This window comes from Panulirus ornatus, chromosome 37 (assembly GCF_036320965.1).
Source record: "Panulirus ornatus isolate Po-2019 chromosome 37, ASM3632096v1, whole genome shotgun sequence".
Taxonomy (NCBI): domain Eukaryota; kingdom Metazoa; phylum Arthropoda; class Malacostraca; order Decapoda; family Palinuridae; genus Panulirus; species Panulirus ornatus.
Window position 1 is genome coordinate 11595425 of NC_092260.1, and position 23950 is coordinate 11619374.

Sequence of the window (23950 nt, forward strand, 5' to 3'; positions counted from 1 at the left end):
TAGAGCGCGTGATCAAGTAAATTCCTTCTAATCCACGCGGAAATGAAACACGGTAAGTTCCTAAGTGCACTTTCGCCCAGTGATCATATCATCAGGGGAGATCTGTTATATTTCTTTTTTGTATCTCCTCTGATGATGTGATCATTACACGAAAGAGCACTTGGGAACTTACCGTGTTTCATTTTTCCGTGGAGTATAAGGAATAAATATATATATATATATATATATATATATATATATATATATATATATATATATATATATATATATATATATATATATATATATATTGATTATGCTTAGTCACTGTCTCCCGCGTTAGCTAGGTAGCGCAAGGAAACAGACGAAAGAATGGCCTAACCCACCCATATACACAAATCCATTTGCTTTTCTAAGTATTTCTCACATACATTCTTCAGAGCAAACACCTGACCACACATCCTTATTATTATTATTATTATTATTATTATTATTATTATTATTATTATTGTTATTATTCTTCTTCTAAACTATTCGCCATTTCCCGCGTTAGCGAGGTAGCGTTAAGAACAGAGGACTGGGCCTTTTTTGGAATATCCTCACCTGGCCCCCTCTGTTCCTTCTTTTGGAAAATTAGAAAAAAAAAAAAAAAGACGAGAGGGGAGGATTTCCAGCCCCCCGCCCCCTCCCCTTTTAGTCGCCTTCTGCGACATGCAGGGAATACGTGGGAAGTATTCTTAAGTATTCTTATTATTATTATTATTATTATTATTATTATTATTATTATTATTATTATTCAATACACGAAGACTTCAGCAACGGCTCTCGTGTAGGTCTTCGTCCTGTACCACACGAAGACCCTGATAGCCATCATCTCAGCTGGTGTTTGACCGCTCAAAGAACATAGCCACGAAGACCTAAAACAGCATGATCTCAGAGGGTCTTCGCCCCGTACCGGACACAGACCTTAACCTTTTGTCCCAGTCCTCAGGTAGCTTTCAAATGACGTGTGGACGAGCACTTGAATGTTGTTGGGTATTCCCATCAGTTTGGTTCCTGTAGAGAATATATCTTTCTCTGTTTCGGTGTTGTGGTGGAAGTGTAGGCTGGCTGAAATGTCGACTCCGGTACGATTGCGTCAGCGGACGAGGTATGTCAAGTGTAACCTTGTCAGGAGTGGGAGGTGCACAAGCATGGATTGATCGGCAGGAGTGATATCAAGCGAGGTATTTTATTGTAAAGTAGCGTGATGATGAGTTTGGTGCGTGCAGCCGACTGGACGGCTACGGTGTGCCTGGCGCCTTCCGTTGAGGTGTGCCTGGCGCCTTCTGTTAGGGCGTGCCAGGTGTTTTCTACTGGGACGTGTCTAGCTCCTCCTGCTGGGAAGTACACCCCGTCGTCTGGTTGGATGTACTTGCGCCCTCTCCAATGGGTGAGTCTGGCACCATCTTCACGAGTGTCTGGGTCCTTTCCAGGGGTGTGTCTGGCGCCTTCCGCTGGGCTCTACCTGCCTCCCTCTGCTTGGGCTTACCTGGTGGCGTCTGCGAGGGCGTGTCTGGCGCCGTCTCTAAGGTTATATGTTGTGTCGGCTGCCTCATTGTGTCTGGCGCCAGCTTGACTTATTGTACCTTCAGTATTCTGTTTACTTTAAGCATACACTAGCGTGCGTGTGTGTGTGTGTGTGTGTGTGTGTGTGTGTGTGTGTGTGTGTGTGTGTGTGTAGGAGTTGCAATTACTGCTGATTGCTGAGTAATTCAGAGGTGCTGCGAGACGCTTCTACACACCATCGTGTGTATCCCAGACTTCGTTCTTCTTGCATGGTATTGATTCGCCGATTCTTTTAAGTCGTGCGTGCTGCCTGGCGTCGTGGTATTTGACGACTATTGGCGCAGAAAATGGGTTTTCTGGCGGGCTAGTCACCACGTCGGTCGTGGCTCAAGCAGGTTAGGAGGCTTCATGTCAACCTTGCGTTCGGGGAACCTGAGAACATTTCTCGCCCGACCGATTGCTTGATCAGCCTTAGGCTTGGCTTAGTTTGTCATGCTGCTCGGTACACGTGAGGTGACCATGATTATGAACAGGAGTTATCGGAGGGATTTTTTTTTTACGGAGGTAGGTAGCAATGGCTATATTATTTAGGTAGTCATGGCCTTATTGTCTAGTTAGGTAAGAATTGGCTGTATTCTGTACATAGGTAGCCATGACTGTTCTCCACTTAGATAAGAATAGCCTTACTCTTTTAAGAGATATGCTTGTATAAGGAGGAGGAGTAATGAGGAAATGGCATAAGGTCTGCTTATATATGTGAGTAATGAGGAAATGGAATAAGGTCTGCTTAGATATGTGAGAGCCGTTCGCTGAGAAGATTTTAGAGTGAGGTTCAGACACGGGAGTGAGTCATGTGCCCGTCATCATTCGTCTCTGCCTCCCTCTCGGCCCTTCCTGTGCCCTCGCCCTCGGTTGACCTTGTTTGAGCCAGATGGTTGTGACACCCGGAAGGCCCGGGAGATGGGGTCTGGCGTGTACACTGTCCTGCACGAAGAGGGGAAAAATGGCCCTTAATTGGTTGTATGGGGCTGGAGGTCGTGGGTGTTGATGTGGGGCCCTCGATCCACCCTCGTCTAGTGTTTGTGTTGTGTGTGTGTGTGTGTGTGTGTGTGTGTGTGTGTGTGTGTGTGTGTGTGTGTGTGTTCTGCCTCCTGAGTCTGTCATCGGGCACAGACAGGATCGGGTCCGGAAGAGTTATCATATCCTGAAGCTGGAAAAGGGAATGGAATCTTTACATTTCCCTTGGCGTTCAAAGTTGGTGGAAATATATGTTTTTTTTTTATTTGAGTTGGTCTTGAGTTCGCGTGAAAAATGTGGAACATCTTGACTAAAAGTCTGTGAAGTTTGTGATAACATTCAAGGCTTACAGGTTCTGAAAGTGATGATAAGTTGATTAAGTTTATAAATTCCTCAGCAGGGACAAGTAAAGAAAATCATGGGTGTGGGTAATGGTTTCTTACGAACCCAGAGAAAACTGTGCTGTTAAGATGAAGGGAAGACCTTGTGCTGTCACTATGATCTCGGGCCTTAATCCCACCTGAATTCATGTAAGGTCAGGTCTGAGCTCTTCTGGTAATGTAGATGTAGAGCCTTGTTCACCTAAGTAGTGGTGGGTCAGGTGTAGAGGCTTGTTCCTCGGGTGGTGGGTCAGGTGTAGAGCCTTGTTCACCTAAATAGTGGTGGGTCAGATGTAGAGGCTTGCTCCTCGGGTGGTGGGTCAGGTGTAGAGCCTTGTTCCCAAGTATTGGTGGGTCAGTTGTAGAGCCTTGTTCCCCATGTATTGGTGGATCAGGTGTAGAGGCTTGTTCCTCGGGTGGTGGGTCAGGTGTAGAGCCTTGTTCTCCAAGTATTGGTGGGTCAGGTGTAGAGCCTTGTTCCCCATGTATTGGTGGGTCAGGTGTAGAGGCTTGCTCCTCGGGTGGTGGGTCAGGTGTAGAGCCTTGTTCCCCAGGTAGTGGTAGGTTAGGTGTAGAGGCTTGTACCCCGGATCGTGGTGGGTCAGGGGTAGAAGTTTGCTCTTCGAGTGGTGATGGGTCAGGTGTAGAGGTTTATTCCTCATGAAGTTTTGTATATATAAGACGTTTTCTTTTTTCAGTATTCTTGTGTCTTATGGTAGACGAAATTTTGAGAAAGTGCTTTAGGTTTCCAGTGAATTATAGGTTTTTGGGTACTTTCTTTTGTGATTAGGTTCTTCCGTCAGTCGTTCCACACAAGTATATGTTAGTGTGCTGAATGTGTGGCTGTGAGTCCCATGGCCTTCCTTGGTTTCTGGTTAGAAGCTATGAGTGGAGGTGCAGGAGGCCAGAAGACAGGGTTCCATTCACCACAAGAACTCCCACCAGTACAAACTCTCACGATCGCAAACAAAGTTTAAACTCATTTCAGTTTTATACAGTGTATGTTTCAGGGAGCTGGTTGATGCATCATTAGTGCCCACACAAGGATGGATATAGGATAGCAGTGTGACGGCGCCACAGGGATAGATAGAGGATAGCAGTGTGATGGCCACATAGGGATAGATAGAGGATAGCAGTGTGATGTCGCCACAGGGATAGATAGAGGATAGCAGTGTGATGGCCACATAGGGATAGATAGACGATAGCAGTGGGATGGTCACACAGCGATGGATAGAGGATAGAAGTGTGATGGCCACATAGGGACGGATAGAGGATAGCAGTATGATGGCCACTTAGAGATGGATAGAGGCTAGCAGTGGGATGAATGCTTGTTGTTGTGGCTAGAGGTTCCAGGATGGTGGGCAAATAGGACCAAAACTGGCCTGGTAGTGTATTTTCACCAAAGGTTCTACCATCCCTGAAAGAGTGATTGCCACTCATCCATTTTTTTCCTCAAGAGCATATCCTTAACCTCAGCAGATGCTCTAGAAGTAAGCTGTGCAGTGATTAAATTCTCATATCTTTTTTTATATTGTTATGGTTATCGTATACGTCCGGCTTTGACGCTTGAATATGCAGATGAGATTAGGACTCTCCTTATGAAGCGATTAGGAGTCTCCTTATAAAGCGTTGGGACGCTATGATTTCTGCTCTAATGGAGTTATCACGGTAAAACCGCCTTTGATAGAGGATCAGACCCTCTCAGTGCTCGATACGCTCAGTGTCATATACACGCAGTGAACTGGAAGAAAGTATCGTCAGCAACAGTGAAGACGAGGTTATGATGTTGAGTACAAAGCACTGTAACAATGTACACACACTTGAGCGGAGAGACAGGTATGTGATAACATATGCGTGTCAGCACAGAGCTCAGAGAACGAATGTTTAACACATAGAAAGCCTCACATACGGGAGGAAGCAGAGGATGTAGGTACAAAACTATACCTGGCAATAGGTTGTGAAGACACCGAGCAAAAACATCTTATATATATGGAGGAGCTGTTCTGTGTTTTTCATCCGGTGAGATGAGAAACAGTAACCGGAACGACCAGTGGAAACTTTTATAAAAGAAACCTTGATGGATGGGTGTAGAAAAGTACCGGATTAACTAGAGATTGACGGTTCCTGTTAGAGCCTGACGGCCCTGGGTAATAGCATCAAGTAAGCCAGGGGGTACGTATGTACAAGATGCCCGCAATGGGTTATTACCTGCCCTAGGCAGAATCTAGTCGTGAATACCTCTCTCTCTCTCTCTCTCTCTCTCTCTCTCTCTCTCTCTCTCTCTCTCTCTCTCTCTCTCTCTCTCTCTCTCTCTCGTGTGGGCTTGCGTTCTGTTGTGGCGGTGTGAGGGTGACGGTGTGCGACGCGTCACGTCTTGGGTGTGTGGTGGTGGAGTAAAGGAGGCCGGGGGCTCGGCTGCCACACCCGGTTGCCACCCTCCTTCTCAATCTCATGATCTGCACATGTTTATTGTGTTGGTTGACGCGTGCCTCTGTCTGCCTCATGAGGCTTGAGACGTTGTGGGGTGTGAGTGGCCGGTGGTATGGTACTGGTTCGGTAGCATGTCGGCCATAGAAAACCCGTGGACTGTGCAACAAAGGAACCCCATATACAGTACAACATAAGAAACCCGTGTATAGTACATAGGACGCAGTGTGCCGTGGACGTAGGAAACTGTGTACAGTACAACATAGGACACTCGTGTACAGTATAACATAGGAAACCCATGTACTGTACAACATATGACAACCATGTACAATATAACATAGGAAACCCATGTACAACACAACCTAGGGAACCGTTGTGCAATACAACATAGGAAACCCTTTGATTTTGCCTCCATTATGCTAAAGGATTTCCTCTCGCTCTGTTGAGTCATTATTGATTCGTAGGAGACATTCTGAGGACCCCTTGAACGAGAGACTCCTGGGGCTTCAGAGCCGTCCTCCCACAGGAGTAGGGGTGTGACGGACGCCTGCGTCGTGAGACGTAGTGAGACGTACTCATCGTCCATTGACGACGATACAACATGGCCAAAGGTGACCTTGCGTCCATATCCAAGCGGTGTCCGGTAACGTTAGAAGGTCATTGTGTATTTGTCTTGCTATGGTTTACCCGGAACCCCTTTTCCTGCAGTTCCAAGGATGCACTACGTACAGTAGCAGGGAAATGATGGAACTCACTTTGAGTAAGAAGTTCTTAGACGAGACTTTATTACGGATGATACAGCATCGCTAGACGTGACACTTTACTCACGCAGTGTGTGTATATATATATATATATATATATATATATATATATATATATATATATATATATATATATATATATATATATATGTGGCCTTTGTTGTCTTTTCCTAGCGCTACCTCGCACACATGAGGGGGAGGGTTTTTTTTATTTCATTTGTGGCGGGGTGGCGATGGGAATGAATAAAGGCAGACAGTATGAATTATGCACATGTGTATATATGTATATGTCTGTGTGTGTATATATATGTATACGTTGAGATGTATAGGTATGTATATTTGCGTATGTGGACGTGTATGTATACACATGTGTATGTGGGTGGGTTGGGCCATTCTTTCGTCTGTTTCCTTGCGCTACCTCGCTAACGCGGGAGACAGCGACTAAACAAAAAGATATAAATGAATAAATATATATATATATATATATATATATATATATATATATATATATATATATATATATATATATATATATATATATATATATATATATATTATCCCTGGGGATAGGGGAGAAAGAATATTTCCCACGTATTCCCTGCGTGTCGTAGAAGGCGACTAAAAGGGGAGGGAGCGGGTGGCTGGAAATCCTCCTCTCTCTTTTTTTTCAATTTTCCAAAAGAAGGAACAGAGAAGGGGGCCAGGTGAGGATATTCCCTCAAAGGCCCAGTCCTCTGTTCTTGACGCTACCTCGCTAATGCGGGAAATGGCGAATAGTACGAAAAAAAAAAAAAAATATATATATATATATATATATATATATATATATATATATATATATATATATAGAGAGAGAGAGAGAGAGAGAGAGAGAGAGAGAGAGAGAATATTGTTGTGAGAAACACTTAAGTAATATCTTTGCTGTTCGGGAGTTTAAGTTATGACAGGGAGACTGTTAGTCGAGGTGGGCGTTGGCGTGCGTGACTGTGATAACCACTTGCCACTCCACCCTCCTCAGCTGATGGATGGTAGAGGCGTGACTGAGACAACCACTTGTCACTCCAACCTTCCTCAGCTGTTGGATGGTGGAGGCGTGACTGAGACAACCACTTGTCACTCCACCCTCCTCAGCTGGTGGATGGTGGAGGCGTGACTGAGACATCCACCTGCCACTCCAGCCTTCCTCAGCTGGTGGATGGTGGAGGCGTGACTGAGACATCCACCTGCCACTCCAACCTTCCTCAGCTGTTGGATGGTGGAGGCGTGACTGAGACATCCACCCGCCCCTCCAACCTTCCCCAGCTGATGGATGGTGCAGGCGTGACTGAGACATCCACCTGCCACTCCAACCTTCCTCAGCTGGTGGATGGTGGAGGCGTGACTGAGACAACCACCTGTCACTCCAACCTTCCTCAGCTGGTGGATGATGGAGGCGTGACTGAGACATCCACCTGCCACTCCAACCTTCCTCAGCTGGTGGATGGTGCAGGCGTGACTGAGACAACCACTTGTCACTCCAACCTTCCTCAGCTGGTGGATGGTGGAGGCTGAGGCGGACACCTGCCTCTGCCAGTCTGGTCTGACGTGGACGTCACTGTACGTAACACTATAAGGCCGACCCTCCCGCCTGTCTTCAGGAATGCTTGTTATGTTTATCCCCGTGACACTTGTAGTTCAACTTCTCTTTTCTTGTACACTGTCTTTACTCCTCCTTGTAGTTTACTCCGCCTTTACTGCTGTTTGTAGTTTACCCTGCCTTTGCTTCTGTTAGTTTACATTGCCTTTTTTTTTTAGTTTACACTACCTTTATTATTTTTTTTTGTTTATCCTGTCTTTACTTCTCTTTCTACTTTACTCTGCCCTTACCAGCACTCTTAGTTAACCCTGCCTTTTTATTCTCCAAATTTATCCTGTCTTAGTGTAGTTTACCCTCTCTTTACTTTACTTTTTTAGTTTACTCTCTCTTTAGTTCTCTTGCAAGTTTATCTTGTCTTCTAGTTTACTCTGTCCTTACTTCTTTTACTGTACCCTCTCTTTAATTATTTTAGTTTACCCTGTCTGCTTCTCCTGCTATACCCTGTCTTTACTTCTCCTAGTTTACCCTGTCTTTGATTCTATTTTACCCTGTCTTATGCTTCCAGTTTACCACGGCTTTGATTCTTCTAGTCTTCTTTCTTCTCCTTTTAGTTTACTTAGGCTTTATTTATCCTTCTAGCTTGCCATCTTTACTAGTTTTCTTCATTCTTTATCCTTTTAGTTTACTTGGGCTTTACTTATCCTTCTAGCTAGCCATCTGTACTAGCCTTGTTTTTTCTTTTACTTTAAGTTTACCTGGGCTTTACTTATCCTTCTAGCTTGCCATCTGTACTAGCCTTGTTTTTTCTTTTACTGTAAGTTTACCTGGGCTTTACTTATCCTTCTAGCTTGCCATCTTTACTTCTAATTTACCCCCACCTCTTAACAAGTGTCTAGTTAATAGTGTCTCGTTTTGTTTGCCTTGTCCTTAATTTCGTTTCTAGTTTAGCATGTCTTAATTTCTGTTCATAGTGCAGCGTAGCTCGTCAGGTGGTACTTCTGGTATATCTGCGAAGGCAAAGCATATTTTGTACTTGACGTTTAACTCTTGTGTGTGGTGGAGTGAGCAGTGGGAGTGTTGGGGTGAGTTTCCCTTCTTGTGTCTGGCTGGCTGAGCAGGAGTTAGTGCAGGGGTGAGTTGCCTGCCCCACTGTTGTGTTGTGACGGGGTGAACAGGAGTTAGTGCTGGGACGTGTTGCTGCTCCAGGGTGTGTGGCTGGCTGAGCAGGGGGGTAGTGTAGGCGCGAGTTACCCCACTGTTGTGTGCGGCTGGGTGAACAGATGGTGGCGTAAGGGTGAGTTACCCCACAGTGTGGCGGTGTCTGTCGTTGCCTCCTGCCAAGTACGTAACTCCTGGCCGGCTTATGTAACTCGGTACCTCTCATGTCTTCACCTTCCCTAATATTTCATATAACGACTTTCTAAAAGACTCCCTCGACCTCTGATTTATTCTCGAATATATCTTGTAGGTGGAGTGTTAAGATGGAGTGGAGTGGAGGAGGAGGAGGAGGATTTTCCGTGGGTGGGGGTCGGTTAGCCGTGCAGTGGTGGCGTGGAAGGAGGCCACAGGGTACAGGTGTGCAGATAAGGAGTTCCCAGGCGCCGCAGGAGAGGCCCCGCCACGCACCGGAGTCACTGTGGTCCTGGGAGCGAAAGCGTCCTTTCCAGGTTGGTCGGAGCGTCTCGTGGGCCTGATTGATTTCATCTTTGAAGCTTCTATTATCTTGCAGCCGGAGGAATGAGCATAATAGAATTATCATTCATAGAATAAAGTTATATATTAACTAGTTACATTTGCTTGGGCAAACACTAAACGAACTTTCAAATGGTGAATTATGTAACCCCAGATTCCCTCTCCGTTGAATATATTTCAGTTCTGGAGCGCAGTTTTACGATAATTGGATTGGTAGTTAGAGTAATCACTCGTTTGCGTCTGCCTGTTATACGAGACTCGAGCGAACTTTTGGGTTTGATCTGGGGTTTTAAATGGAATCATCGGGCCAGATAAGTTTAATAGTTGGCCATTAAGGCTCCGTTTTCTTTGATAGTAAACGAGGCGCGGATTCTCAGGCGAGCATGATTAACTCTGCTTGCAGCTGTGACACGTGTGTGTGTGGACATGTAGGGAGGATAGCAGGACCAGTGACACGTGTGTGTGTGTGCGTGTGTGTGTGTGTGTGTGTGTGTGTGTGTGTGTGTGTGTGTGTGTGTGTGTGTGGACATGTAGGGAGGATAGCATGACCAGTGACACGTATGTGCGTGGACGTGTAGGGAGGATAGCAGGACCAGTGACACGTGTGTGTAGCCGTGGTGGGAGGATAGCAGGACCAGTGACACGTGTGTGTGTGTGCGTGTGTGTGTGTGTGTGTGTGTGTGTGTGTGTGTGTGTGTGTGTGGACGTGTAGGGAGGATAGCAAGAACAGTGACACGTATGTGCGTGGACGTGTAGGGAGGATAGCAGGACCAGTGACACGTGTGTGTAGCCGTGGTGGGAGGATAGCAGGACCAGTGACACGTGTGTGTGTGTGCGTGTGTGTGTGTGTGTGTGTGTGTGTGTGTGTGTGTGTGTGTGTGTGGACATGTAGGGAGGATAGCATGACCAGTGACACGTATGTGCGTGGACGTGTAGGGAGGATAGCAGGACCAGTGACACGTGTGTGTAGCCGTGGTGGGAGGATAGCAGGACCAGTGACATGTGTGTGTGTGTGCGTGTGTGTGTGTGTGAGTGTGTGTGTGTGTGTGTGTGGACGTGTAGGGAGGATAGCAAGAACAGTGACACGTGTGTGTGCGTGGTGTGTGGGGAGCTGGCCGAGAGCCACCATTATTAGATGATAACACCTTGAGCACGACAGTACGAATCTTGAGCACGACTGTAGAACCCTATAGCGTGACGGTAGGACCCTTGATCACGACCGTAGGACCCTTGAGTACGACGGCACGGTCCCCGTGCGTATTATGATGTGACCTCTGACCAGACGCTTGAGGATCAGGTCATAGATCACGCCGTCATACCTAGGAAGGTTCTTGCCTTCGTCGCCAGAGGTCACACGGACGTGGTGGAGAGGAGTACCTTCCCTTACAACGTCTCTGGAGGTCTTATGTCCCCAGCAGCTCGGGGCAGAGGCCAGGCTGCCGAGTGTAACGCCGCCGAGAGGCGTGGCAGCCGGCCAGTGTGTTACTGTAACGCACGTTCGTCACAAGTAAGCCTTTTTAGAACGTTCAGCTCCACCTCGAACCCTCGGTTGTACCGTGTTGCCAGACGGCTTTCCCGACCACTGGACTGCGACAACACAACACTGAAAGCATAAAGTGGTTCAGATCTGGAGGAGATCGTCCGGAGCAACGCTTAGTTTGTATGACCGCCTGAGATCTCCTCCATAACTCATAGTGAAGTAACATGGGCCTGTGGGTCTAGAGTTTTAAAGGGTAATGTTTACGTATTTACTTTTATCGTTTTCATTGTTATGTTATGTAATCTGTCACACGTCTAGGGTCCACCTCTCCACAACGGAAGACTTCAGCGGTGAGTAGCGAAGGAGAAGGAGCGGCTGTATTGAGGCGCAGTTAAGGTTGTAAGCATTGTTATAGGTGATCCACTCAGCGCAGTCGACTCAGTTAATGTTTGAGGTTGGTAAGTACACGGCAGTGTAAAAGCTGCGCCACACAGCAAAGGAACTGGAAGAAGCACTTCTTTAATGTCTCTAGCCCCCTTATGTTTGCTTCATGTAAGACCCTGGCCTCGATTACGATCACTTCATCTCAGGCTGAAGCCTTCGTCTTAAAAAGCATTGTAGGAAAATGCGGCGAAAACAAGCATATTCATTTTCGTCTTTAGAACGAAGCACTTGAGAGATCGTTAATTTGAATATTTATTTATGTGTATGAATAATTGATCCACAAACCTTCCGTCTGTATCTTGTCGTCATGTTTCAGGCTGCCCTATATTTGCCAGACACTGTAACCTCATCATCATGATCGCGAGACTCCCCAGACACAGCGTCATGATCGCCAGACACCCCAGACACACATCACGATCGCCAGACACCCCAGACACAGCATCATGATCGCCAGACACCCCAGACACAGCATCATGATCGCGAGACTCCCCAGACACAGCGTCATGATCGCCAGACACAGCATCATCAATCGTCTTTATAGACCATGAGTACCAGTGGCCCTAGAACTGAGCCCTGCGAGATTCCATTCGTTGTAACCCTTACCCAGTCTGACCTAAAGTGAGGTTCTCTCTCTCTCTCTCTCTCTCTCTCTCTCTCTCTCTCTCTCTCTCTCTCTCTCTCTCTCTCTCTCTCTCTCTCTCCGGCTCTTGACACACGGACAGACTCGCTCGCTCTTACGTCATGACGTTACGTAGGTTATTTACTTTCCTTGGTTCAGCCCACCTTTATGGCCCACCACTCCAACAGCTGCAATCCAGCAGTCACGCTCAGATAAGCAGGTGAGTTTCAGCAAATTTGGACAGACAGACAGAAATAACCGCACCCTACCCAGCCGGCAGCCGCATTCCAACAGACCGCTAACTACTCGCAAACTAAACAACAACAACTATCAAAAAACACGAGACTTTGCAGTCCAGTGAGCACCTAACTTTCGTTCAACAAGTACCACAGTATAGTGGCCCTCACCTAGAACCATAGCTCCCCACCACCTAACCCACAAGTTCAACCCACTAACACATTTCAGCAAATCCAGATCTCCCTCTCCTCAGCTCACTACTGCAACGAAGCGATGGTCCATCGTGCCTTAAACTCCACTCTTAGAAGCAGACAGAAACCATTAACACAAGGAAGAACCTCAAGTAAGAAAACGTGAAAGAGAAGAAAACGAGAGACTCGTATTCGCTGTTCAGAAAGAACCACAACAACAATCTGTCGACCCTCGAGCCACATCCTTCAACGTATACAGTCATGTTACAACAAGACCTGCAGACCAGAGTGAGTTGCGGAAGGCTGCAGGCCGCGGGGCTCCAATATCCTGATTGAGACAGAAGAACAACACAGTAGCATGATCTGTGAGGATGGAAGACTTCCGAAACCATCGTAAGGGGAGTTAGATCTCATTAGTCATAAGTTGTATGTCCACCAATCCCTACACCTCTTATCTACCAGTCCTTTAACGTATGTTTACTAATCCCTTAACCTCTGTTCACCAATCCCAAAGCAAAAGATTACCATTCGTTCATCAGCAGTCCAGAACCACAAAACACCAACGGCAATGTTAATCCAACAAACCCACAGAACTATAGTCCAGTAAATCTATAAACCTATTCCAGCAAACCCTGAACCACAGTCCACCAGAATCGTTCAACAGTCTGTGTCTGTTACATGGTGTGTGCCTAGTGTAATCTCCTTGGAGGGGAGGGGGTCTTTCCCCCCCACAGCCCGGGCTAGGCCCAGACTGCTAGGTTAAATCGTTGGTGGACCAAGCCGTTGTTAGCTAGTCTCGCCAAAAGCATATCGCTGCAGCTGCCACACACCTGTATTTCTGTAAACCCATATCCATATTCAGATAAACCCAGATAAACCCTCGGACTCACTGGTTTAACGGGCTAACATCCATTGTTCTGTAGGGCGACCACAAGAGTCCACCAGACCCATGATCACGGCCTAGTGAAACCCTCGAGAGACCAAACCCGTGACCGCGATCCAGTGTGCCGTGCCATAGTCCACTAGACTCATGACCACAGCTTAATGAAACTCTCATTCGCCAGACAACAGAATAATAATACGGTATACTGAGTACAGTTTAGAGGATCCTCTCTCATGCCTTCCCAACCTCCCCTTCCCCAACCCTTACCTTCTCATCCCTCCCCACCCTATTATATTATTATTATTATTATTATTATTATTATTATTATTATTATTATTATTATTATTATTATTATTATTATTATTATTATTATTATTATTATTATTATTATTATTATTATTATTATTATTATTATTATTATTATTATTATTATTATTATTATTATTATTATTATTATTATTATTATTATTATTATTATTATTATTATTATTATTATTATTATTATTATTATTATTATTATTATTATTATTATTATTATTATTATTATTATTATTATTATTATTATTATTATTATTATTATTATTATTATTATTATTATTATTATTATTATTATTATTATTATTATTATTATTATTATTATTATTATTATTATTATTATTATTATTATTATTATTATTATTATTATTATTATTATTATTATTATTATTATTATTATTATTATTATTATTATTATTATTATTATTATTATTATTATTATTATTATTATTATTATTATTATTATTATTATTATTATTATTATTATTATTATTATTATTATTATTATTATTATTATTATTATTATTATTATTATTATTATTATTATTATTATTATTATTATTATTATTATTATTATTATTATTATTATTATTATTATTATTATTATTATTATTATTATTATTATTATTATTATTATTATTATTATTATTATTATTATTATTATTATTATTATTATTATTATTATTATTATTATTATTATTATTATTATTATTATTATTATTATTATTATTATTATTATTATTATTATTATTATTATTATTATTATTATTATTATTATTATTATTATTATTATTATTATTATTATTATTATTATTATTATTATTATTATTATTATTATTATTATTATTATTATTATTATTATTATTATTATTATTATTATTATTATTATTATTATTATTATTATTATTATTATTATTATTATTATTATTATTATTATTATTATTATTATTATTATTATTATTATTATTATTATTATTATTATTATTATTATTATTATTATTATTATTATTATTATTATTATTATTATTATTATTATTATTATTATTATTATTATTATTATTATTATTATTATTATTATTATTATTATTATTATTATTATTATTATTATTATTATTATTATTATTATTATTATTATTATTATTATTATTATTATTATTATTATTATTATTATTATTATTATTATTATTATTATTATTATTATTATTATTATTATTATTATTATTATTATTATTATTATTATTATTATTATTATTATTATTATTATTATTATTATTATTATTATTATTATTATTATTATTATTATTATTAATATTATTATTGTTATTATTGTTATTATTATTATTATTATTATTATTTTTATTATTATTATTATTATTATCATTAGAGGAAAATAATGCCAGTATATCAACATAGCAGAAGGTAAGATCAAAGGGTTTGTGAATGCGAGGTACGTGTGTGTGTGTAGCGGGACGTGCTTGCTGCTGGCACTCTCCCAGTTGCTCTCCAAAACTCACCTCGTCTTTCAGCCTGATCTTACCACTCATCTTACCTCCTGGCATCTTTCCACCGCTCATCTCAAAATCTTGAGTCTCCATAATAGCAGCAACATCTCTCCGAGCCCCCGGAGAGTGCAGCACCATGTCTCCACCAGGTACTCAACCCACTTCTCAGGGTCTTCCAGACACCCACAGCATCGTGTTACCCGCTTTTCCAGCATTGGCTTCACCTCCCAGACAGCTCTCAAAAAACACCCAACTCTTCAGGCTCTCTGAAACATCCCTTTCTTCTTTAGTTTCCAGGGTAAGCTATCCCTAGGCCAGCCTTTTCCAGTACCATCCACACGAAGACCCCAGCATCTATCCACGAAGACCCCAGCATCTATCCACGAAGACCCCAGTATCCATCCATTAAGACCCCTAGCATCCACCCCACCTCAGCGTAACCCTTCCAGGACCTACCTCACCTCCCGGGGGCTTGTCCGAAATTCTCATTCCCCAGCCATTTTCCAGCACCACTCAATTTTTTTGGACTGTCTCCTGCACCACCCTATCTTTTGACCTCTATCCAGCCCCACACCATGTTCGGACCTTCCCCAGCACCACCCGGTCTTTTGGCCTCTCTTGAGCACCACCCCATCTCCGTACCTTTCTCAGTGTCACCCTATCTTCTAGCCTCTCAGCATCATCACCCTCACCCTCTGGCATCTCTCCAGCACCTACTTCATCTTTTGGCCTCACCAGTACCACTCCATTTTTTTTTTTTTTTCCTCATAACCCCGCCCTGTTTTCTGGCCTTTCACCATCATCACCCTCATTTTCTGACCTTTTATCTTCAACACCTGCCGCATCTCCTGACCATTCTCCAGCACTCACCCCATCTCATGGACTCTCTCCAACATATGTTTCACTTCATGGGCACTCGCAAGCTATCACCCTCCCCACCATCTGAACTCTCCAAACACCCACCTCACCTCCTTGCCATCACTTTACTAACCACCCCACGTCCGGGAATCCGCCCGTAACAAGCTCGTACAGAGCATGAAGTGCCCTCGAGCTCTGAGTGGTGAATAAAGCCTGGATTGTCTGTATTGGTGTTTGCGGGGGAAAAAATAGTCTGTCTTTGGGTGTTGAGATTATAAGGTGTTCCTCGCCATGTGATCATCGTCTTGCCCAGCCAGGCCACTCCTGGAGACCACCGGCTTCCTGAAGCCGCTGCGTGGCTTCCACAGTCCAGTCCAGTGGCGGTATTGCTGGAAGTGATTAATGTGACGGTGAGGAAGAGGAGGAGGAAGAGTAAGCCGTGATGCAACACGGCATATGAATGCCTCTCAAGCAATTATTTCAGGATTGCAAATGAAACAGTGGTTCATACCATTCCAGCATGATTACCATTTTAGTTGCGGCAGCTGTCGTAAATCTCGTTCCTGAACGTTATTGAATGTTTATCAGGTAGATCTGATGTGATGAATGACGAGGGAGACCTGAATATTTTCCAGTAATACACACACACACACACACACACACACACACACACACACACACATATATATATATATATATATATATATATATATATATATATATATATATATATATTTTTTTTTTTTTTTTTTTTTTTTTTTTCATACTATTCGCCATTTCCCGCATTAGCGAGGTAGCATTAAGAACAGAGGACTGGGCCTTAGAGGGAATATCCTCACCTGGCCCCCTTCTCTGTTCCTTCTTTTGGAAAAATTAAAAAAAACGAGAGGGGAGGATTTCCAGCCACCCGCTCCCCCCCCCTTTTAGTCGCCTTCTACGACACGCAGGGAATACGTAGGAAGTATTCTTTCTCCCCTATCCCCAGGGATATATATATATATATATATATATATATATATATATATATATATATATATATATATATATATATTAATCGCTACTGGGAAACTTTCACCCCGGGGTAAAATTAGAAAACTTTTCAAATATTTCTGAAGTCGTAGATATAGGAACATCTTATCATTGACGTATTAAAGCAAGTGTACATTAAATGTATTTATATAGAATTCTGTGACTTTAGGCCAGAGTCTATGTATAAGTATACAGATGTGACCCTCAATGGTTTGCATGGTTGTAAAGCATTTTGTAGCAGTAGTGCGGTACGGTAGGCATGTTGTAGACTGGTTGTACAGAGAGATGCTCAGAAGACTTTACATATGACGTACATAATATAGGAATATTTTGGAATATGATATAATTCGTTACGTTACGTAATTAGTTCACATCCACATTTCATTTTCCTGTTCGAGGAATGTGCCTCTCAAGACTATCTTAAATCCACAGTTAGTGGTATTCACGTACGTAACCACGTACGCTAGTTTAATCTTGCTGTTGTCTTTATCGTGAGTTGATGTACTGTAGAGTAGAGGTTTCGACCTTTGGGTATGATATTCAGACTTACTTTCGGGCACATAGGTTCCTGCTCCGCCAAAACCGTCCTCTGGTATCCACGTCCCTAATATTATGTAGACCAACCTACCAGACAATTTATTACGGCCGGTGTCTCAGTTATACCAGCGGAGTTCCACTCATGGTGGACCGTGGCTCAATAATTAATGGGAATGCTTCAACAGTATTGATTTTCACTATACCCAGCACCCCGGGGTTGACTCATTGTCGGAGCTGGTGGCTGACGACGATCATGCGGGAGCAAAAGGTTCACGAGACTCATGCTGGAGCAGGTGGTTCATGACATTCATGCTGGAGCAGATGGTTCATGACACTCATGCTGAAACAGATGGTTCATGACATTCATGTTGGAGCAGGTGGCTGGCGACAGTATGTTGGATCATGTAAGCTGACGACAGTGTGTTGGTGGCTGCAGCTCATGACTAGTCATACCAACACTTGGCAACAGACGTTGCCCTTAAACCAGTTTTCTCTCTCCGTCTTCCTTGTTTTCCTGGGTGGGGTTTTGCCACGATAATTAGCTGCTGCATATTCAGTGTCAGTTAGGAGATGCCAACGGTGTGAGGACACTGGCTGCTTGCAGGAGCATCAGCTGCTCGTGCTGCGTGGAAGGCCAGAACATTATAGTGAGACACTCTCGAGTGTAAGGAGGAAACTCCTGCAGTTAGGGAGAGGAAAGTGTCAAGCACTGATGACCTGAGAGAAGATAAAAGAGGAATGGACGAGGCCAGTTCTTTTGTCGAGACATTAATGTATTACTGTGTGTGATTATCCATTTGTATTGGAGGGAGAGGGAGTTTCTTTTTTCCACACTCTTGGGTACCCATTTCTTGAGCATTCATTATTATCATAGTTCTTAATTTTCGAAATTGTTATTGAGCCATCTTTCACCACATTTGGCAGTCTTTCATTAAGAGGACCAAATCTCCCCTCCTTTGCTTTCCCTTTAATTTCCTGCTGTCATTTACCCCCTTTGCAGGGAACAAGTAAGATCTTATCTGTTTTGTAAGCTTTGTTTCCACAGCACTAACAATATCCGATACGTTTTCCCTAATACGGTTCTTTACCATTTAATTCTGATCCATCAGAGATTATACATATAATTTTCGCACTGATGGTGGTGTCTCGTCCTCTTGCCTCATTTGGCGTTCACCGTTTTTTCCCATCTGACTGTATTCTTTGTTTTCTCCCTCTCCTCCCTCGGTCTGTCAGTGATAAATACTCGACTGAATTCTACATTGGCTCAAGGTTTCTTTGCCCGCCTAAGTACTTCCTGGGTAGGTGCCTCCAAAGAAAGTTTTCCATAACTGGATGAGCATCTCCTCTTGCTTTTCGCTTTTCCCTTTACTACTTATCTGGTGTACGTTTTCCATCCAGTCAAAACGCAGTTAAAGATTTTCTTTTGTCATCCTCCTGGAATATCAATCTCCAACTTTGGTGCCACCCACCTTTATGATGGTCGAATACTTTTTTTGCCTCAACATCAGTGTTTCTGGCTCTCTCTGTAATCTCCCATTTGGGTAACAAGCAGAGATCCTGTATGCTTAGCACTTTTCTAAACATATCTTCTACTGGACCATAAATTTCCCTGATTGCTTTGTCTCTAAGAGTGCATATTATTTCATCTATAGCTTCACTCAGTCCCCTAGGTTCCTTTGTTACAAATGCGTGTGTGCAATTACGTATTTTTTCTGTATGGGGACAGAGTTTTACTCTTGAGTCACGTCTCTTAACGTTTTACATTTACCATGTCTCTACTCTTTGAGTGTGTGTGTAAATTAATTTATACTGGTGCTTCAGTAATTGGATATTTAATTGACTTATATTGATAGACTTTAATTAAGACAAACACTTCAGTAGTTTGCTGAAGGGTCACTTGCTGGTCATGTTTGCTGAGGTGTTTGATGTCAGGAATCTGAGGGGAGCTGGGGAAAGGTTGAAATCTTCAAAGATCATTAAAATCGAAGTTGCATAATTAACTCTCTTTTCTTTCTTTGCAGGTACGTTGAATAATCTCAGGTAGCTGACGCGGTCATTAAGGAAACAGAGGTAGGACATGCTGACGGTTGCCCATCTCGCTGAAGAGTCTCAAACATCACCAAGACTTCACCTGTCCGGTGTTGATCCTGACCCTGCTTCATGAGCCGCCCCCCCCCCCCCCCACACACACACACACACACACACACACACACACCCAGACGATGTCATACCCCTCTGGTAGTGTTGGGATAGACGAGCCACCTTGTGTGCGCACCCGTAGTTGCAGTAGAGCTGTAGAAATACATTGGTGGATGTGCCTCGCCCGTTCACGGCATTGAGACAGCAGCCCATCCATGTTGACGGTCTTCGGGACAGACAGACCTCGTTGAAGCAAACACAGGAACACAGACAGGCACAAGCAGAAACGTTTTCTATCACAGTAAGATATGTGAAGTAAAACATATATATGGAGAAAGTAATGATATCAGTAGATTACAAGATATAATTGTTATAATGCTTGGCTTTAGGAACTGGAACTATTGGCGCTTTGCGCTCTCAGAAGATGTTAATCATGTGAATTTTGAAGTTTGTGGCCAGAGATTTGGACACAAACTCGAACACTTCGTCTTACAACGTGAAAAAATATAGCTTTGTAGGGATAGGTGTAAACAAACCCTGTAAGAAATGTCACAACACATTGTTACTAACGGTACCTGAAATTCTAAGATTGTATCCGCTTTTTGCATTTAGTCGATAGAACTTTACCATGTAAGTATAAGTAATGCATGTAATGAAGCTTATGTAATGAACCACATTTTATAACAATTTGAGTATTAGATATCAACCCTATCGGGCCTGACAAAGAACCCCTGTGGCCTTTGTAATCCTTTTGCGTTACAGCTCACAGGATGAGCATGGGCGGTACAGTAACGTTGCTGGTGATATCGGCACAAAGCGAACTCACCGACATGGGAGGAGGAAACTGAACAGAGAGACGAGAGATAAGCTCGAAGAACACACAAACACACGTATGCATACACACTCCTCCTCCTCCTCCTCCTCCTCCTCCACACTGTGTCACTACCAATCTGGCCAACATGTGGCAGTCAGCAGCAATATATGTCGTCACACAACGCAGCCTCGTAAATATAACTGGCATCTGTCCATACGGGATTGCAGAACAAGGGTTCAGGGAGGAGCCACGAGTGTGTAGCAAATGTACATAATTCAGACCCTCGCCTCCTTCAAGGAATTCGGAAATATCTTTCCGTCGGGGCGTTCCTTTGGCTGTCAGTCGGTGACGTCCCTCGTCTTGCAAGATCCTGTTACGTGTTGTTGGCTGCTGCTCTATATTCTGCCTGTGTGTCATGACCACTTACACATAGCCAGATGGTGTCGAAGTCATGCTGAACGTCTCTCGTCCACACAGGGACCTGGTGAAATCATCACTGCACATGCGTCAGAGTGAAGGGCTTTGGGTTCCTCTATTTTGAAATTTGTGTTATTGTCCACCACATCATCCATGATGCTTCGATCTGATGGTACTCCCAGAGCTGCTACTGAGACACTGAGAGTAGCAGCTTCTTCATGTATTAGTGACTCTCCTACGTATTATTTCTCCTTTGTATACGAATTTGTAGCTTTCCCCTCTCTCTTTTCCGTATTTGAGTGCAAATGCGACTTAGCGTTTTCAGGTTTGCACTGATTGAAACATTCCTTTGTTTCCCAGTCGAGTCCAGTCATATCAAACACTATAGTTATTGGGATTGAAAGCTAAACCTGTGAATCATTGTAGGGGTTCCCCCTTGGTTCATGTATCAACAACTCACAGCTGAATAACATCATGACATGGGTCTTGTGTTCGACCAGAATTGAAGTCATGTTCCACGTGACGAGCCCTGAGCTATGGCCGGGCCTGTACCAGCACCGTAATGTGTGTAAGGCCTCTGGTGGAAGACCCTCCGTTGGTCCGCTTGGAGATGGGGCGCCCCCGGAGCTCAACATCCACGTCCCTTACGCTTCGTGAAAATGATTTGTTTGTGAAATATTCACATGACTGATGTTGTTGTTGGAGGTGATAATGGGAAATTCAGGTAAGCATGGTAGGAGGTGATGAAAGTGATGACTTGAAAAAAGAATTGAAAATAAACCCTCCACGTTACAGATCCAACGAACAGACGGACAGTGAGCGAGCCCGACGCATAATGTGGCATAATGCAACACATTTCATCATGCCTGCCCGGCAAACACTCGGAAAATACTTTTAACTTGCAGTGTGGCGGCAGCACCTGCATATGGAGCGGCTGGGATTTTACGCAGCTTGGCCTTTTCCTCTGTCAGTTGATGGTGGCGCCGCTGCCCGCGTTCACTGGGGGTGATGTGGTGTGTGTGTGTGTGTGTGTGTGTGTGTGTGTGTGTGTGTTCCATCTGCACATGACGCTACATCGTGGTCCATACTTCGGATAACACCACATCCTGTTCCCTGCTGCGGACGCCTCTAAGCCCTGGTCCATACTACGGACGCCTCCAAACCCTTGACCATATTACAGACACCCCCACCACACCCTGGTCCATGCTACGGACGCCTCCACACCCTGGTCCTTAGCACACGGCCACACACTCGCCAGGAGCTCCTGTAATACAAGTCAAGACGAAGGAAGGAAGGCAATTCTCTTGTGTGTTGCCACGTTACATGCGGGGAACTCATCTGGAATATCCGCGTCTCTGGGTTGGTCCCATTCCTTCCTCACACACCAAGAACAAAGAATGGCGTCGCTGACACCGTTCCTTCTCAGCCGGTGACGTTCTCCGTCTGGCAGGAACATGAACGAGTCACGTTCATTTCTCGTTTAGCCAGTTAAACCATTTTCCCTCGTGTGAAACACGTCACAAGGGTCATTGTGTAACTATGGCAGTAACTGTTAGTGTGGGTGCGGGGCTTCCGGGCTAGTAGGGGGGGTTTAAAGGTGATCTGGCGTCGGGCGCCGCCGCTGTGGTGGGTGGAGGGTGGTGGTGTGGTGAAGGATGGTGAGTGGTAGGTGTACTGGTGGCGGTGGGTGGAGGGTGTTGATGTGTTGGGGTGGTTGGGTGGGTAGGTAGTGGTGTGGATGGTAGTGTGGTGTGTGGTGGAGGATGGAGTATGGTGTTAGGATGGGTGATGGTGTGGTGTGTGGAGGATGGATGGAGGTAGGGGTGTGTACCCGGATGGGTGTTGATAGTGGTCACGGTAGTGTTGTATGACGCGTTTGTTGTTGCCAGAGGGAGCGTGTTTGGGTGGGAAGCAAGTGGGTGTGAAGCCACCACCGCCAACCAGGGGGACGATAGAGCTCTTTTCAAGGTACAGGCGAAAACGAAACGAAGAAAACAGTTAGTTACAGAGAGATCATGGGTAGCAAGCAGGACCGTATGTGTATGGGAGGGAGGGACAAAGAAAAATAGTAGATGGGGGAGTGAGAGTAACGGGTGGTGGGTTAGGGGTCGGGGGAAAGGGGGGCGGTGACGTGGACGGATCGTGTTCCGTTGTAGGGGGAAGGATGGGGGCGAGGGAGGGAGGTGAGGGGCGCTGGCAACAGGCGGGGGAGGAGGAGGAGGAACAGACAGAAGGTGGTGGCGAGGAAGGAGGCTTGGGAAGAGGGTACACTAAAGGAGTGTTGACTGATGGCGGTCATGGTGGAGGGTCACACTAACAGATTGGCTCTGCTGGAGCTAACAGATGAAACAGATGCCAAGACAACAGGAAAAGTACGATATTGATTGAGGGAAGTGTTGTTGGAGGGCCACGCGGCTAAGAGGGGGATGTTAGCCAGGGATGGTGGTGGCTGCTAAACCTCGGGGTCCACCACCTTTGTTGGAGATCAGGATTAAGTTGCTGTTAGAGAATAAGTTGTGGCGCAGTTGGAGATCTGGATGCTGATGCTTTTGGAGACCAGGATGCTGCTGTTAGAGACCAGGATACTGCTGTTTTTGGAGACCAGGATGATGCTGACTTTGGAGAATGCAATAAGGGTATTGATACCTGAAGGGAATTTTTATTCTACTGCTGAAAGAGACTGTGCTTGCTTTTCTTAGACTGTCTGTGGTAGTGTTGAGTGACAGGGGGATCGGGTGGGTCAGCGGAAGGATTATGCCCGTGGCAGAGGCTGGGGAGAGGGTATTAATATACACGTGAATCATCCTCGTGTTGAACCCACAAAATACAAATGGTTGAGATGAATACTTCAACAGAAAACATTTAAAGCGCTTTAGAAGGACAGTGTTGGGAGGAAAACCTGTTGTTTTGATGTAGGGAGACGGGGGATGGAGAACATGAAGGCATTTTGAGGGAGGGAAGATTGCTGGTGGAGAGAAGGATGAACGGTGATGGGTAAAAGGAAGGCGGTTCTCACAAGGAAGGAAGACTGCTGTAGAGAGCGAGTCCGGTTGTTGGAGAAAAACGGAGAAAGATCTGGTGTATACACGGGAGACTGTTGTTGGA